The sequence below is a fragment of the Cavia porcellus genome, unplaced genomic scaffold (genome assembly GCF_034190915.1).
Source record: "Cavia porcellus strain 051 isolate PalLab524CR breed Dunkin Hartley unplaced genomic scaffold, mCavPor4.1 scaffold_26, whole genome shotgun sequence".
NCBI classification, from domain to species: domain Eukaryota; kingdom Metazoa; phylum Chordata; class Mammalia; order Rodentia; family Caviidae; genus Cavia; species Cavia porcellus.
In genome coordinates this window covers 817,719-834,634 of record NW_026947509.1, presented here as the reverse complement: position 1 = coordinate 834,634, position 16,916 = coordinate 817,719, and positions in this window count along the sequence as shown.

Below are 16,916 nucleotides of genomic sequence, written 5' to 3'. Positions count from 1 at the left end.
GTACGAGTGAGAAAAACATCACGGTGTGGTGCGCATTGTATGGGTGTGTGTTACATTACATTCACTAGTAGGAGTGAGAAAAACATCACGGGGTGGTGCGCATTGTATGGGTGTGTGTTACATTACATTCACTAGTAGGAGTGAGAAAAACATCACGGGGTGGTGTGAATCGGAGGGTCTTAATTAGGATAGGCAGTGAGTGGCAATGTAGGATGGAGAAAATCACCGCGGAGTGGTCAGCATTGGGAGGTCAGGGAACATGCAGCCGCAATGTAGGATAGGTTTCTTAAAAACATCGCGCGGTGGTGCGCATCGTATGGGTGTGTGTTATATAACATTCACTAGTAGGAGTGAGAAAAACATCAAGGGGTGGTGTGAATCGGAGTGTCTGAATTAGGATAGGCAGTGAGTGGCAATGTAGGATGGAGAAAAGCACTGCGGGGTGGTCAGCATGGGGAGGTCAGGGAACATGAAGTGGCAATGTAGGATAGGTTTCTGAAAAACATCGCGGGGTGGTGCGCATTGTATGGGTGTGTGTTACATTACATTCACTAGTAGGAGTGAGAAAAACATCACGGGGTGGTGTGAATCGGAGGGTCTGAATTAGGAGAGGCAGTGAGTGGCAATGTACGATGGAGAAAAGCACCGCGGGGTGGTCAGCACGGTGAGGTCAGCGAACATGCAGTGGAAATGTACGATAGGTTTCTGAAAAACATCGCGGGGTGGTGCGCATTGTATGGGTGTGTGTTATATTACACTCACTAGTAGGAGTGAGAAAAGCATCACGGGGTGGTGCGCATTGTATGGGTGTGCTACATTTCATTCACTAGTAGGAGTGAGAAAAACATCACGGGCTGGTGCGCATTGTATGGGTGTGTGTTACATTACATTCACTAGTAGGAGTGAGAAAAACATCACGGGGTGGTGCGCACTGTATGGGTGTGTGGAACATTACATTCACTAGTAGGAGTGAGAAAAACATCACGGGGTGCTGCGCATTGTATGGGTGTGTGTCACATTACATTCACTAGTAGGAGTGAGAAAAACATCACGGGGTGGTGCTCATTGTATGGGTGTGTGTTACATTACATTCACTACTAGCAGTTAGAAAAACATCACGGGGTGGTGTGAATCGGAGGGTCTGAAATAGGATAGGCAGTGACTGGCAATGTAGGTTGGAGAAAAGCACCGCGGTGTGGTCAGCATGGGGAGGTCAGGGAACATGCAGTGGCAATGTAGGATAGGTTTCTGAAAAACATCGCGGGGTGGTGCGCATTGTATGGGTGTGTGTTACATTACATTCACTAGTAGGAGTGAGAAAAGCATCACGGGGTGGTGTGAATCGGAGTGTCTGAAATAGGATAGTCAATGAGTGGCAATGTAGGATGGAGATAAGCACCGCGGGGTGGTCAGCATTGGGAGGTCAGGGAACATGCAGTCGCAATGTAGGATAGGTTTCTGAAAAACATCGCGGGGTGGTGCGCATCGTATGGGTGTGTTTTATATTACATTCACTAGTAGGAGTGAGAAAAACATCACGGGGTGGTGTGAATCGGAGGGTCTGAATTAGGATAGGCAGTGAGTGGCAATGTAGGATGGAGAAAAGCACCGCGGGGTGGTCATCATGGGGAGGTCAGGGAACATGAATTGGCAATGTAAGATAGGTTTCTGAAAAATATCGCGGGGTGGTGCGTATTGTATGGGTGTGTGTTACATTACATTCACTAGTAGGAGTGAGAAAAACATCACGGGGTGGTGTGAATCGGAGGGTCTGAATTAGGATAGGCAGTGAGTGGCAATGTACGATGGGGAAAAGCACCGCGGGGTGGTCAGCATGGTGAGGTCAGCGAACATGCAGTGGCAATGTAGGATAGGATTCTGAAAAACATCGCGGGGTGGTGTGCATTGTATGGGTGTGTGCTATATTACATTCACTAGTAGGAGTGAGAAAAACATCACGGGGTGGTGCGCATTGTATGGGTGTGTGTTACATTACATTCACTAGTAGGAGTGAGAAAAACATCACGGGGTGGTGCGCATTGTATCGGTGTGTGTTACATTTCATTCACTAGTAGGAGTGAGAAAAACATCACGGGGTGGTGCGCATTGTATGGGTGTGTGTTACATTAAATTCACTACTAGGAGTGAGAAAAACATAACGGGGTGGTGCGCATTGTATCGGTGTGTGTTACATTACATTCACTAGTAGGAGTGAGAAAAACATCACGGGGAGGTGCGCATTGTATGGGTGTGTGTTACATTACATTCACTAGTAGGAGTGAGAAAATCATCACGGTGTGGTGTGAATCGGAGGGTCTGAATTAGGATAGGCAGTGAGTGGCATTGTAGGATAAAGAAAAGCACCGCGGGGTGGTCAGCATGGGGAGGTCAGGGAACATGCAGTGGCAATGTAGGATAGGTTTCTGAAAAACATCGCGGGGTGGTGCGCATTGTATGGGTGTGTGTTACATTACATTCACTAGTAGGAGTGAGAAAACCTTCACGGGGTGGTGCGCATTGTATCGTTGTGTGTTACATTACATTCACTACTAGGAGTGAGAAAAACATCACGGAATGGTGCGCATTGTATGGGTGTGTGTTACATTACATTCACTAGTAGGAGTGAAAAAAAAATCATGGGGTGGTGTGAATCGGAGGGTCTGAATTAGGATACGCAGTGAGTGGCAATGTAGGATGGAGAAAAGCACCGCAGGGTGGTCAGCATGTTGAGGTCAGGGAACATGCACTGGCAATGTAGGATAGGTTTCTGAAAAACATTGCGGGGTGCTGCGCATTGTATGGGTGTGTGTTATATTACATTCACTAGTAGGAGTGAGAAAAACATCACGGGATGCTGCGCATTGTATGGGTGTGTGTTTCATTACATTCACTAGAAGGAGTGAGAAAAACATCACGGGGTGGTGCGCATTGTATGGGTGTGTGTTACATTACATTCACTAGTAGGAGTGAGAAAAACATCACGGGGTGGTGCGCATTGTATGGGTGTGTGTTACATTACATTCACTAGTAGGAGTGAGAAAAACATCACGGGGTGGTGCGCATTGTATGGGTGTGTGTTACATTACATTCACTAGTAGGAGTGAGAAAAACATCACGGGGTGGTGTGAATCGGAGGGTCTGAATTAGGATAGGCAGTGAGTGGCAATGTAGGATGGAGAAAAGCACCGCGGGGTGATCAGCATGGGGAGGTCAGGGAACATGCAGTGGCAATGTAGGATAGGTTTCTGAAAACATCGCGGGGTGGTGCGCATTGTATGGGTGTGTGTTACATTACATTCACTAGTAGGAGTGAGAAAAACATCACGGGTTGGTGCGCATTGTATGGGTGTGTGTTACATTTCATTCACTAGTAGGAGTGAGAAAAACATCACGGGGTGGTGCGCATTGTATGGGTGTGTGTTACACTACATTCACTAGTAGGAATGAGAAAAACATCACGGGGAGGTGCGCATTGTATGGGTGTGTGTTACATTACATTCACTAGTAGGAGTGAGAAAAACATCACGGGGTGGTGCGCATTGTATGGGTGTGTGTTACATTACATTCACTAGTAGGAGTGAGAAAAACATCACGAGGTGGTGCGCATTGTATGGGTGTGTGTTACATTACATTCACTAGTAGGAGTGAGAAAAACATCACGGGGTGGTGCGCATTGTATGGGTGTGTGTTACATTACATTCACAAGTAGGAGTGAGAAAAACATCACGGGGTGGTGCGCATTGTATGGGTGTGTGTTACATTACATTCACTAGTAGGAGTGAGAAAAACATCACGGGGTGGTGCGCATTGTATGGGTGTGTGGTACATTACATTCACTAGTAGGAGTGAGAAAAACATCACGGGGTGGTGCGCATTGTATGTGTGTCTGTTACATTACATTCAGTAGTACGAGTGAGAAAAACATCACGGTGTGGTGCGCATTGTATGGGTGTGTGTTACATTACATTCACTAGTAGGAGTGAGAAAAACATCACGGGGTGGTGCGCATTGTATGTGTGTCTGTTACATTACATTCAGTAGTACGAGTGAGAAAAACATCACGGTGTGGTGCGCATTGTATGGGTGTGTGTTACATTACATTCACTAGTAGGAGTGAGAAAAACATCACGGGGTGGTGCGCATTGTATGGGTGTGTGTTACATTACATTCACTAGTAGGAGTGAGAAAAACATCACGGGGTGGTGTGAATCGGAGGGTCTTAATTAGGATAGGCAGTGAGTGGCAATGTAGGATGGAGAAAAGCACCGCGGAGTGGTCAGCATTGGGAGGTCAGGGAACATGCAGCCGCAATGTAGGATAGGTTTCTGAAAAACATCGCGCGGTGGTGCGCATCGTATGGGTGTGTGTTATATAACATTCACTAGTAGGAGTGAGAAAAACATCAAGGGGTGGTGTGAATCGGAGTGTCTGAATTAGGATAGGCAGTGAGTGGCAATGTAGGATGGAGAAAAGCACCGCGGGGTGGTCAGCATGGGGAGGTCAGGGAACATGAAGTGGCAATGTAGGATAGGTTTCTGAAAAACATCGCGGGGTGGTGCGCATTGTATGGGTGTGTGTTACATTACATTCACTAGTAGGAGTGAGAAAAACATCACGGGGTGGTGCGCATTGTATCGGTGTGTGTTACATTTCATTCACTAGTAGGAGTGAGAAAAACATCACGGGGTGGTGCGCATTGTATGGGTGTGTGTTACATTAAATTCACTACTAGGAGTGAGAAAAACATAACGGGGTGGTGCGCATTGTATCGGTGTGTGTTACATTACATTCACTAGTAGGAGTGAGAAAAACATCACGGGGAGGTGCGCATTGTATGGGTGTGTGTTACATTACATTCACTAGTAGGAGTGAGAAAATCATCACGGTGTGGTGTGAATCAGAGGGTCTGAATTAGGATAGGCAGTGAGTGGCAATGTAGGATAAAGAAAAGCACCGCGGGGTGGTCAGCATGGGGAGGTCAGGGAACATGCAGTGGCAATGTAGGATAGGTTTCTGAAAAACATCGCGGGGTGATGCGCATTGTATGGGTGTGTGTTACATTACATTCACTAGTAGGAGTGAGAAAACCTTCACGGGGTGGTGCGCATTGTATCGTTGTGTGTTACATTACATTCACTACTAGGAGTGAGAAAAACATCACGGAATGGTGCGCATTGTATGGGTGTGTGTTACATTACATTCACTAGTAGGAGTGAAAAAAAAAATCATGGGGTGGTGTGAATCGGAGGGTCTGAATTAGGATACGCAGTGAGTGGCAATGTAGGATGGAGAAAAGCACCGCAGGGTGGTCAGCATGTTGAGGTCAGGGAACATGCACTGGCAATGTAGGATAGGTTTCTGAAAAACATTGCGGGGTGCTGCGCATTGTATGGGTGTGTGTTATATTACATTCACTAGTAGGAGTGAGAAAAACATCACGGGATGCTGCGCATTGTATGGGTGTGTGTTTCATTACATTCACTAGAAGGAGTGAGAAAAACATCACGGGGTGGTGCGCATTGTATGGGTGTGTGTTACATTACATTCACTAGTAGGAGTGAGAAAAACATCACGGGGTGGTGCGCATTGTATGGGTGTGTGTTACATTACATTCACTAGTAGGAGTGAGAAAAACATCACGGGGTGGTGCGCATTGTATGGGTGTGTGTTACATTACATTCACTAGTAGGAGTGAGAAAAACATCACGGGGTGGTGTGAATCGGAGGGTCTGAATTAGGATAGGCAGTGAGTGGCAATGTAGGATGGAGAAAAGCACCGCGGGGTGATCAGCATGGGGAGGTCAGGGAACATGCAGTGGCAATGTAGGATAGGTTTCTGAAAACATCGCGGGGTGGTGCGCATTGTATTCGTGTGTGTTACATTACATTCACTAGTAGGAGTGAGAAAAACATCACGGGTTGGTGCGCATTGTATGGGTGTGTGTTACATTTCATTCACTAGTAGGAGTGAGAAAAACATCACGGGGTGGTGCGCATTGTATGGGTGTGTGTTACACTACATTCACTAGTAGGAATGAGAAAAACATCACGGGGAGGTTCGCATTGTATGGGTGTGTGTTACATTACATTCACTAGTAGGAGTGAGAAAAACATCACGGGGTGGTGCGCATTGTATGGGTGTGTGTTACATTACATTCACTAGTAGGAGTGAGAAAAACATCACGAGGTGGTGCGCATTGTATGGGTGTGTGTTACATTACATTCACTAGTAGGAGTGAGAAAAACATCACGGGGTGGTGCGCATTGTATGGGTGTGTGTTACATTACATTCACTAGGAGGAGTGAGAAAAACATCACGGGGTGGTGCGCATTGTATGGGTGTGTGTTACATTACATTCACTAGTAGGAGTGAGAAAAACATCACGGGGTGGTGCGCATTGTATGGATGTGTGTTACATTACATTCACTAGTAGGAGTGAGAAAAACATCACGGGGTGGTGCGCATTGTATGGGTGTGTGTTACATTACATTCACTAGTAGGAGTGAGAAAAACATCACGGGGTGGTGCGCATTGTATGGGTGTGTGTTACATTGCATTCACTAGTAGGAGTGAGAAAAACATCACGGGGTGCTGCGCATTGTATTGGTGTGTGTTACATTACATTCACTAGTAGGAGTGAGAAAAACATCACGGGGTGGTGTGAATCGGAGTGTCTGAATTAGATAGGCATTGAGTGGCAATGTAGGATGGAGAAAAGCACCATGGGGTGGTCAGCATGTTGAGGTCAGCGAACATGCAGTGGCAAGGTAGGATAGGTTTCTGAAGAGCATCGCGGTGTGGTGCGCATTGTATGGGTGTGTGTTACATTACATTCACTAGTAGGAGTGAGAAAAACATCACGGGGTGGTGCGCATTGCATGGGTGTGTGTTATATTACATTCACTAGTAGGAGTGAGAAAAACATCACGGGGTGGTGCGCATTGTATGGGTGTGTGTTACATTACATTCACTAGTAGGAGTGAGAAAAGCATCACGGGGTGGTGTGAATCGGAGTGTCTGAAATAGGATAGTCAGTGAGTGTCAATGTAGGATGGAGAAAAGCACCGCGGGGTGGTCAGCATTGGGAGGTCAGGGAACATGCAGTCGCAATGTAGGATAGGTTTCTGAAAAACATGGCGGGGTGGTGCGCATCGTATGGGTGTGTATTATATTACATTCACTAGTAGGAGTGAGAAAAACATCACGGGGTGGTGTGAATCGGAGGGTCTGAATAAGGATAGGCAGTGAGTGGCAATGTAGGTTGGAGAAAAGCACCGCGGGGTGGTCAGCATGGGGAGGTCAGGGAACATGAAGTGGCAATGTAAGATAGGTTTCTGAAAAATATCGCGGGGTGGTGCGCATTGTATGGGTGTGTGTTACATTACATTCACTAGTAGGAGTGGGAAAAACATCACGGGGTGGTGTGAATCGGAGGGTCTGAATTAGGATAGGCAGTGAGTGGCAATGTAGGATGGAGAAAAGCACCGCGGGGTGGTCAGCATGGGGAGGTCAGGGAACATGCAGTGGCAATGTAGGATAGGTTTCTGAAAAACATCGCGGGATGGTGCGCATTGTATGGGTTTGTGTTACATTACTTTTACTAGTAGGAGTGAGAAAAACTTCACGGGGTGGTGCGAATTGTATGGGTGTGTGTTACATTACATTCACTAGTAGGAGTGAGAAAAACATCACGGGATGGTGCGCATTGTATGGCTGTGTGTTTCATTACATTCACTAGAAGGAGTGAGAAAAACATCACGGGGTGGTGCGCATTGTATGGGTGTGTGTTACATTACATTCACTAGTAGGAGTGAGAAAAACATCACGGGGTGGTGCGCATTGTATGGGTGTGTGTTACATTACATTCACTAGTAGGAGTGAGAAAAACATCACGGAGTGGTGCGCATTGTATGGGTGTGTGTTACATTACATTCACTAGTAGGAGTGAGAAAAACATCACGGGGTGGTGCGCATTGTATGGGTGTGTGTTACATTACATTCACTAGTAGGAGTGAGAAAAACATCACGGGGTGGTGCGCATTGTATGGGTGTGTGGTACATTACATTCACTAGTAGGAGTGAGAAAAACATCACGGGGTGGTGCGCATTGTATGGGTGTGTGTTACATTACATTCACTAGTAGGAGTGAGAAAAACATCACGGGGTGGTGCGCATTGTATGGGTGTGTGTTACATTACATTCACTAGTAGGAGTGAGAAAAACATCACGGGGTGGTGCGCATTGTATGGGTGTGTGTTACATTACATTTACTAGTAGGAGTGAGAAAAACATCACGGGGTGGTGCGCATTGTATGGGTGTGTGTTACATTGCATTCACTAGTAGGAGTGAGAAAAACATCCCGGGGTGGTGCGCATTGTATGTGTGTGTGTTACATTACATTCACTAGTAGGAGTGAGAAAAACATCACGGGGTGGTGCGCATTGTATGGGTGTGTGTCACATTTCATTCACTAGTAGGAGTGAGAAAAACATCACGGGGTGGTGCGCATTGTGTGGGTGTGTGTTACATTACATTCACTAGTAGGAGTGAGAAAAACATCACGGGGTGGTGCCCATTGTATGGGTGTGTGTTACATTACATTCACTAGTAGGAGTGAGAAAAACATCACGGGTTGGTGTGAATCGGAGGGTCTGAATTAGGATAGGCAGTGAGTGGCAATGTAGGTTGGAGAAAAGCACCGCGGGGTGGTCAGCATGGGGAGGTCAGGGAACATGCAGTGGCAATGTAGGATAGGTTTCTGAAAAACATCGTGGGGTGGTGCGCATTGTATGGGTGTGTGTTACATTACATTCACTAGTAGGAGTGAGAAAAGCATCACGGGGTGGTATGAATCGGAGTGTCTGAATTAGAATAGGCAGTGAGTGGCAATTTAGGATGGAGAAAAGCACCGCGGGGTTGTGAGCATTGGGAGGTCAGGGAACATGCAGTGGCAATGTAGGATAGGTTTCTGAAAAACATCACGGGGTGGTGCGCATTGTATGGGTGTGTGTTATATTACATTCCCTAGTAGGAGTGAGAAAAACATCACGGGGTGGTGCGCATTGTATGGGTGTGTGGTACATTACATTCACTAGTAGGAGTGAGAAAAACATCACGTGGTGGTGTGAATCGGAGGGTCTGAATAAGGATAGGCAGTGATTGGCAATGTAGGATGGAGAAAAGCACCGCGGGGTGGTCAGCATGGGGAGGTCATGGAACATGCAGTGGCAATGTAGGATAGGTTTCTGAAAAACATCGCGGGGTGGTGCGCATTGTATGGGTGTGTGTTACATTACATTCACTAGTAGGAGTGAGAAAAACATCACGGGGTAGTGTGTATTGTATGGGTGTGTGTTACATTGCATCACTAGTAGGAGTGAGAAAAACATCACGGGGTGGTGCGCATTGTATGGGTGTGTGTTACATGACATTCACAAGTAGGAGTGAGAAAAACATCACGGGGTGGTGCGCATTGTATGGGTGTGTGTTACATTACATTCACTAGTAGTAGTGACAAAAACATCACGGGCTGGTGCGCATTGTATGGGTGTGTGTTACATTACATTCACTAGTAGGAGTGAGAAAAACATCACAGGGTGGTGCGCATTGTATGGGTGTGTGTTACATTACATTCAATAGTAGGAGTGGGAAAAACATCACGGGGTGGTGTGAATCGGAGGGTCTGAATTAGGATAGGCAGTGAGTGGCAATGTAGGATGGAGAAAAGCACCGCGGGGTGGTCAGCATGGGGAGGTCAGGGAACATGCAGTGGCAATGTAGGATAGGTTTCTGAAAAACATCGCGGGATGGTGCGCATTGTATGGGTTTGTGTTACATTACTTTTACTAGTAGGAGTGAGAAAAACTTCACGGGGTGGTGCGAATTGTATGGGTGTGTGTTACATTACATTCACTAGTAGGAGTGAGAAAAACATCACGGGATGGTGCGCATTGTATGGCTGTGTGTTTCATTACATTCACTAGAAGGAGTGAGAAAAACATCACGGGGTGGTGCGCATTGTATGGGTGTGTGTTACATTACATTCACTAGTAGGAGTGAGAAAAACATCACGGGGTGGTGCGCATTGTATGGGTGTGTGTTACATTACATTCACTAGTAGGAGTGAGAAAAACATCACGGGGTCGTGCGCATTGTATGGGTGTGTGTTACATTACATTCACTAGTAGGAGTGAGAAAAACATCACGGGGTGGTGCGCATTGTATGGGTGTGTGGTACATTACATTCACTAGTAGGAGTGAGAAAAACATCACGGGGTGGTGCGCATTGTATGGGTGTGTGGTACATTACATTCACTAGTAGGAGTGAGAAAAACATCACGGGGTGGTGCGCATTGTATGGGTGTGTGTTACATTACATTCACTAGTAGGAGTGAGAAAAACATCACGGGGTGGTGCGCATTGTATGGGTGTGTGTTACATTACATTCACTAGTAGGAGTGAGAAAAACATCACGGGGTGGTGCGCATTGTATGGGTGTGTGTTACATTGCATTCACTAGTAGGAGTGAGAAAAACATCCCGGGGTGGTGCGCATTGTATGTGTGTGTGTTACATTACATTCACTAGTAGGAGTGAGAAAAACATCACGGGGTGGTGCGCATTGTATGGGTGTGTGTTACATTTCATTCACTAGTAGGAGTGAGAAAAACATCACGGGGTGGTGCGCATTGTGTGGGTGTGTGTTACATTACATTCACTAGTAGGAGTGAGAAAAACATCACGGGGTGGTGCCCATTGTATGGGTGTGTGTTACATTACATTCACTAGTAGGAGTGAGAAAAACATCACGGGTTGGTGTGAATCGGAGGGTCTGAATTAGGATAGGCAGTGAATGGCAATGTAGGTTGGAGAAAAGCACCGCGGGGTGGTCAGCATGGGGAGGTCAGGGAACATGCAGTGGCAATGTAGGATAGGTTTCTGAAAAACATCGTGGGGTGGTGCGCATTGTATGGGTGTGTGTTACATTACATTCACTAGTAGGAGTGAGAAAAGCATCACGGGGTGGTATGAATCGGAGTGTCTGAATTAGAATAGGCAGTGAGTGGCAATTTAGGATGGAGAAAAGCACCGCGGGGTTGTGAGCATTGGGAGGTCAGGGAACATGCAGTGGCAATGTAGGATAGGTTTCTGAAAAACATCACGGGGTGGTGCGCATTGTATGGGTGTGTGTTATATTACATTCCCTAGTAGGAGTGAGAAAAACATCACGGGGTGGTGCGCATTGTATGGGTGTGTGGTACATTACATTCACTAGTAGGAGTGAGAAAAACATCACGTGGTGGTGTGAATCGGAGGGTCTGAATAAGGATAGGGAGTGATTGGCAATGTAGGATGGAGAAAAGCACCGCGGGGTGGTCAGCATGGGGAGGTCATGGAACATGCAGTGGCAATGTAGGATAGGTTTCTGAAAAACATCGCGGGGTGGTGCGCATTGTATGGGTGTGTGTTACATTACATTCACTAGTAGGAGTGAGAAAAACATCACGGGGTAGTGTGCATTGTATGGGTGTGTGTTACATTACATCACTAGTAGGAGTGAGAAAAACATCACGGGGTGGTGCGCATTGTATGGGTGTGTGTTACATGACATTCACAAGTAGGAGTGAGAAAAACATCACGGGGTGGTGCGCATTGTATGGGTGTGTGTTACATTACATTCACTAGTAGTAGTGACAAAAACATCACGGGCTGGTGCGCATTGTATGGGTGTGTGTTACATTACATTCACTAGTAGGAGTGAGAAAAACATCACAGGGTGGTGCGCATTGTATGGGTGTGTGTTACATTACATTCAATAGTAGGAGTGGGAAAAACATCACGGGGTGGTGTGAATCGGAGGGTCTGAATTAGGATAGGCAGTGAGTGGCAATGTAGGATGGAGAAAAGCACCGCGGGTTGGTCAGCATTTTGCGGTCAGCGAACATGCAGTGGCAAGGTAGGATAGGTTTCTGAAAAACATAGCGGGGTGGTGCGCATTGTATGGGTGTGTGTTACATTACATTCACTAGTAGGAGTGAGAAAAACATCATTGGATGGTGCGCATTGTATGGGTGTGTGTTACGTTACATTCACTAGTAGGAGTAAAAAAAACATCACGGGGTGGTGCGCATTGTATGGGTGTCTGTTACATTACATTCACTAGTAGGAGTGAGAAAAACATCACGGGGTGGAGCGAATTGTATGGGTGTGTGTTACATTACATTCACTAGTAGGAGTGAGAAAAATTCACGGGGTGGTGCGCATTGTATGGGTGTGTGGTACATTACATTCACTAGTAGGAGTGAGAAAAACATCACGGGGTGCTGCGCATTGTATGGGTGTGTGTTACATTACATTCACTAGTAGGAGTGAGAAAAACATCACGGGGTGGTGCTCATTGTATGGGTGTGTGTTACATTACATTCACTAGTAGGAGTGCGAAATACATCACGGGGTGGTGTGAATCAGAGGGTCTGAATTAGATAGGCAGTGAGTGGCAATGTAGGATGGAGAAAAGCACCACGGGGTGATCAGCATGTTGAGGTCAGCGAACATGCAGTGGCAAGGAAGGATAGGTTTCTGAAAAGCATCGCGGGGTGGTGCGCATTGTATGGGTGTGTGTTACATTACATTTACTAGTAGGAGTGAGAAAAACATCACGGGGTGGTGCGCATTGTATGGGTGTGTGTTACATTACATTCACTAGTAGGAGTGAGAAAAACATCACGGGGTGGTGCGCATTGTATGGGTGTGTGTTACATTACATTCACTAGTAGGAGTGAGAAAAACATCACGGGGTGGTGCGCATTGTATGGGTGTGTGTTATATTACATTCACTAGTAGGAGTGAGAAAAACATCACGGGGTGGTGTGAATCGGAGGGTCTGAATTCGGATAGGCAGTGAGTGGCAATGTAGGATGGAGAAAAGCACCGCGGGGTGGTCAGCATGTTGAGGTAAGCGAACATGCAGTGGCAATGTAGGATAGGTTTCTGAAAAACATCGCGGGGTGGTTCGCATTGTATGGGTGTGTGTTACATTACATTCACTAGTAGGAGTGAGAAAAACATCACGGGGTAATGCGCATTGTATGGGTGTGTGTTACATTACATTCACTAGTAGTAGTGAGAAAAACTTCAGGGGTGGTGCGCATTGTATGGGTGTGTGTTACATTACATTCAGTAGTAGGAGTGAGAAAAACATCACGGGGTGGTGCGCATTGAATGTGTGTCTGTTACATTACATTCAGTAGTAGGAGTGAGAAAAACATCACGGTGTGGTGCGCATTGTATGGGTGTGTGTTACATTACATTCACTAGTAGGAGTGAGAAAAACATCACGGGGTGGTGCGCATTGTATGGGTGTGTGTTACATTACATTCACTAGTAGGAGTGAGAAAAACATCACGGGGTGTTGTGAATCGGAGGGTCTTAATTAGGATAGGCAGTGAGTGGCAATGTAGGATGGAGAAAAGCACCGCGGAGTCGTCAGCATTGGGAGGTCAGGGAACATGCAGCCGCAATGTAGGATAGGTTTCTGAAAAATATCGCGGGGTGGTGCGCATTGTATGTGTGTGTGTTATATTACATTCACTAGTAGGAGTGAGAAAAACATCACGGGGTGGTGCGCATCGTATGGGTTTGTGTTATATAACATTCACTAGTAGGAGTGAGAAAAACATCAAGGGATGGTGTGAATCGGAGTGTCTGAATTAGGATAGGCAGTGAGTGGCAATGTAGGATGGAGAAAAGCACCGCGGGGTGGTCAGCATCGGGAGGTCAGGGAACATGAAGTGGCAATGTAGGATAGGTTTCTGAAAAACATCGCGAGGTGGTGCGCATTGTATGGGTGTGTGTTATATTACATTCACTAGTAGGAGTGAGAAAAACATCACGGGGTGGTGTGAATCGGAGGGTCTGAATTAGGAGAGGCAGTGAGTGGCAATGTACGATGGAGAAAAGCACCGCGGGGTGGTCAGCATGGTGAGGTCAGCGAACATGCAGTGGCAATGTAGGATAGGTTTCTGAATAACATCGCGGGGTGGTGCGCATTGTATGGGTGTGTGTTATATTACATTCACTAGTAGGAGTGAGAAAAACATCACGGGGTGGTGCGCATTGTATGGGTGTGCTACATTTCATTCACTAGTAGGAGTGAGAAAAACATCACGGGGTGGTGCGCATTGTATGGGTGTGTGTTACATTACATTCACTAGTAGGAGTGAGAAAAACATCACGGGGTGGTGCGCACTGTATGGGTGTGTGGTACATTACATTCACTAGTAGGAGTGAGAAAAACATCACGGGGTGCTGCGCATTGCATGGGTGTGTGTCACATTACATTCACTAGTAGGAGTGAGAAAAACATCACGGGGTGGTGCTCATTGTATGGGTGTGTGTTACATTACATTCACTAGTAGGAGTGCGAAAAACATCACGGAGTGGTGTGAATCGGAGGTTCTGAATTAGGATAGGCAGTGAGTGGCAATGTAGGATGGAGAAAAGCACCACGGGGTGGTCAGCATGTTGAGGTCAGCGAACATGCAGTGGAAAGGTAGGATAGGTTTCTGAAAAGCATCGCGGGTTGGTGCGCATTGTATGGGTGTGTGTTACATTACATTCACTAGTAGGAGTGAGAAAAACATCACGGGGTGGTGCGCATTGTATGGGTGTGTGTTACATTACATTCACTAGTAGGAGTGAGAAAAGCATCACGGGGTGGTGTGAATCGGAGTGTCTGAAATAGGATAGTCAGTGAGTGTCAATGTAGGATGGAGAAACGCACCGCGGGGTGGTCAGCATTGGGAGGTCAGGGAACATGCAGTCGCAATGTAGGATAGGTTTCTGAAAAACATGGCGGGGTGGTGCGCATCGTATGGCTGTGTATTATATTACATTCACTAGTAGGAGTGAGAAAAACATCACGGGGTGGTGTGAATCGGAGGGTCTGAATTAGGATAGGCAGTGAGTGGCAATGTAGGATGGAGAAAAGCACCGCGGGGTGGTCAGCATGGGGAGGTCAGGGAACATGAAGTGGCAATGTAAGATAGGTTTCTGAAAAATATCGCGGGGTGGTGCGCATTGTATGGGTCTGTGTTACATTACATTCACTAGTAGGAGTGAGAAAAACATTACGGGGTGGTGTGAATCGGAGGGTCTGAATTAGGATAGGCAGTGAGTGGCAATGTAGGATGGAGAAAAGCACCGCGGGGTGGTCAGCATGGGGAGGTCAGGGAACATGCAGTGGCAATGTAGGATAGGTTTCTGAAAAACATCGCGGGGTGGTGCGCATTGTATGGGTTTGTGTTACATTACTTTCACTAGTAGGAGTGAGAAAAACTTCACGGGGTGGTGCGAATTGTATGGGTGTGTGTTACATTACATTCACTAGTAGGAGTGAGAAAAACATCACGGGATGGTGCGCATTGTATGGGTGTGTGTTTCATTACATTCACTAGAAGGGGTGAGAAAAACATCACTGGGTGGTGCGCATTGTATGGGTGTGTGTTACATTACATTCACTAGTAGGAGTGAGAAAAACATCACGGGGTGGTGCGCATTGTATGGGTGTGTGTTACATTACATTCACTAGTAGGAGTGAGAAAAACATCACGGAGTGGTGCGCATTGTATGGGTGTGTGTTACATTACATTCACTAGTAGGAGTGAGAAAAACATCACGGGGTGGTGCGCATTGTATGGGTGTGTGGTACATTACATTCACTAGTAGGAGTGAGAAAAACATCACGGGGTGGTGCGCATTGTATGGGTGTGTGTTACATTATATTCACTAGTAGGAGTGAGAAAAACATCACCGGGTGGTGCTCATTGTATGGGTGTGTGTTACATTACATTCACTAGTAGGAGTGAGAAAAACATCACGGGGTGGTGTGAATCGGAGTGTCTGAATTAGGATAGGCAGTGAGTGGCAATGTAGGATGGAGAAAAGCACCGCGGGTTGGTCAGCATGTTGAGGTCAGCGAACATGCAGTGGCAAGGTAGGATAGGTTTCTGAAAAACATCGCGAAGTGCGCATTGTATGGGTGTGTGTTACATTGCATTCACTAGTACGAGTGAGAAAAACATCCCGGGGTGGTGCGCATTGTATGTGTGTGTGTTACATTACATTCACTAGTAGGAGTGAGAAAAACATCACGGGGTGGTGCGCATTGTATGGGTGTGTGTTACATTTCATTCACTAGTAGGAGTGAGAAAAACATCACGGGGTGGTGCGCATTGTGTGGGTGTGTGTTACATTACATTCACTAGTAGGAGTGAGAAAAACATCACGGGGTGGTGCGCATTATATGGGTGTGTGTTACATTACATTCACTAGTAGGAGTGAGAAAAACATCACGGGGTGGTGTGAATAGGAGGGTCTGAATTAGGATAGGCAGTGAGTGGCAATGTAGGTTGGAGAAAAGCACCGCGGGGTGGTCAGCATGGGGAGGTCAGGGAACATGCAGTGGCAATGTAGGATAGGTTTCTGAAAAACATCTTGGGGTGGTGCGCCTTATATGGGTGTGTGTTACATTACATTCACTAGTAGGAGTGAGAAAAGCATCACGGGGTGGTATGAATCGGAGTGTCTGAATTAGAATAGGCAGGGAGTGGCAATTTAGGATGGAGAAAAGCACCGCGGGGTGGTCAACATTGGGAGGTCAGGGAACATGCAGTGGCAATGTAGGATAGGTTTCTGAAAAACATCACGGGGTGGTGAGCATTGTATGGGTGTGTGTTATATTACATTCCCTAGTAGGAGTGAGAAAAACATCACGGGGTGGTGCGTATTGTATGGGTGTGTGGTACATTACATTCACTAGTAGGAGTGAGAAAAACATCACGAGGTGGTGTGAATCGGAGGGTCTGAATAAGGATAGGCAGTGATTGGCAATGTAGGATGGAGAAAAGCACCGCGG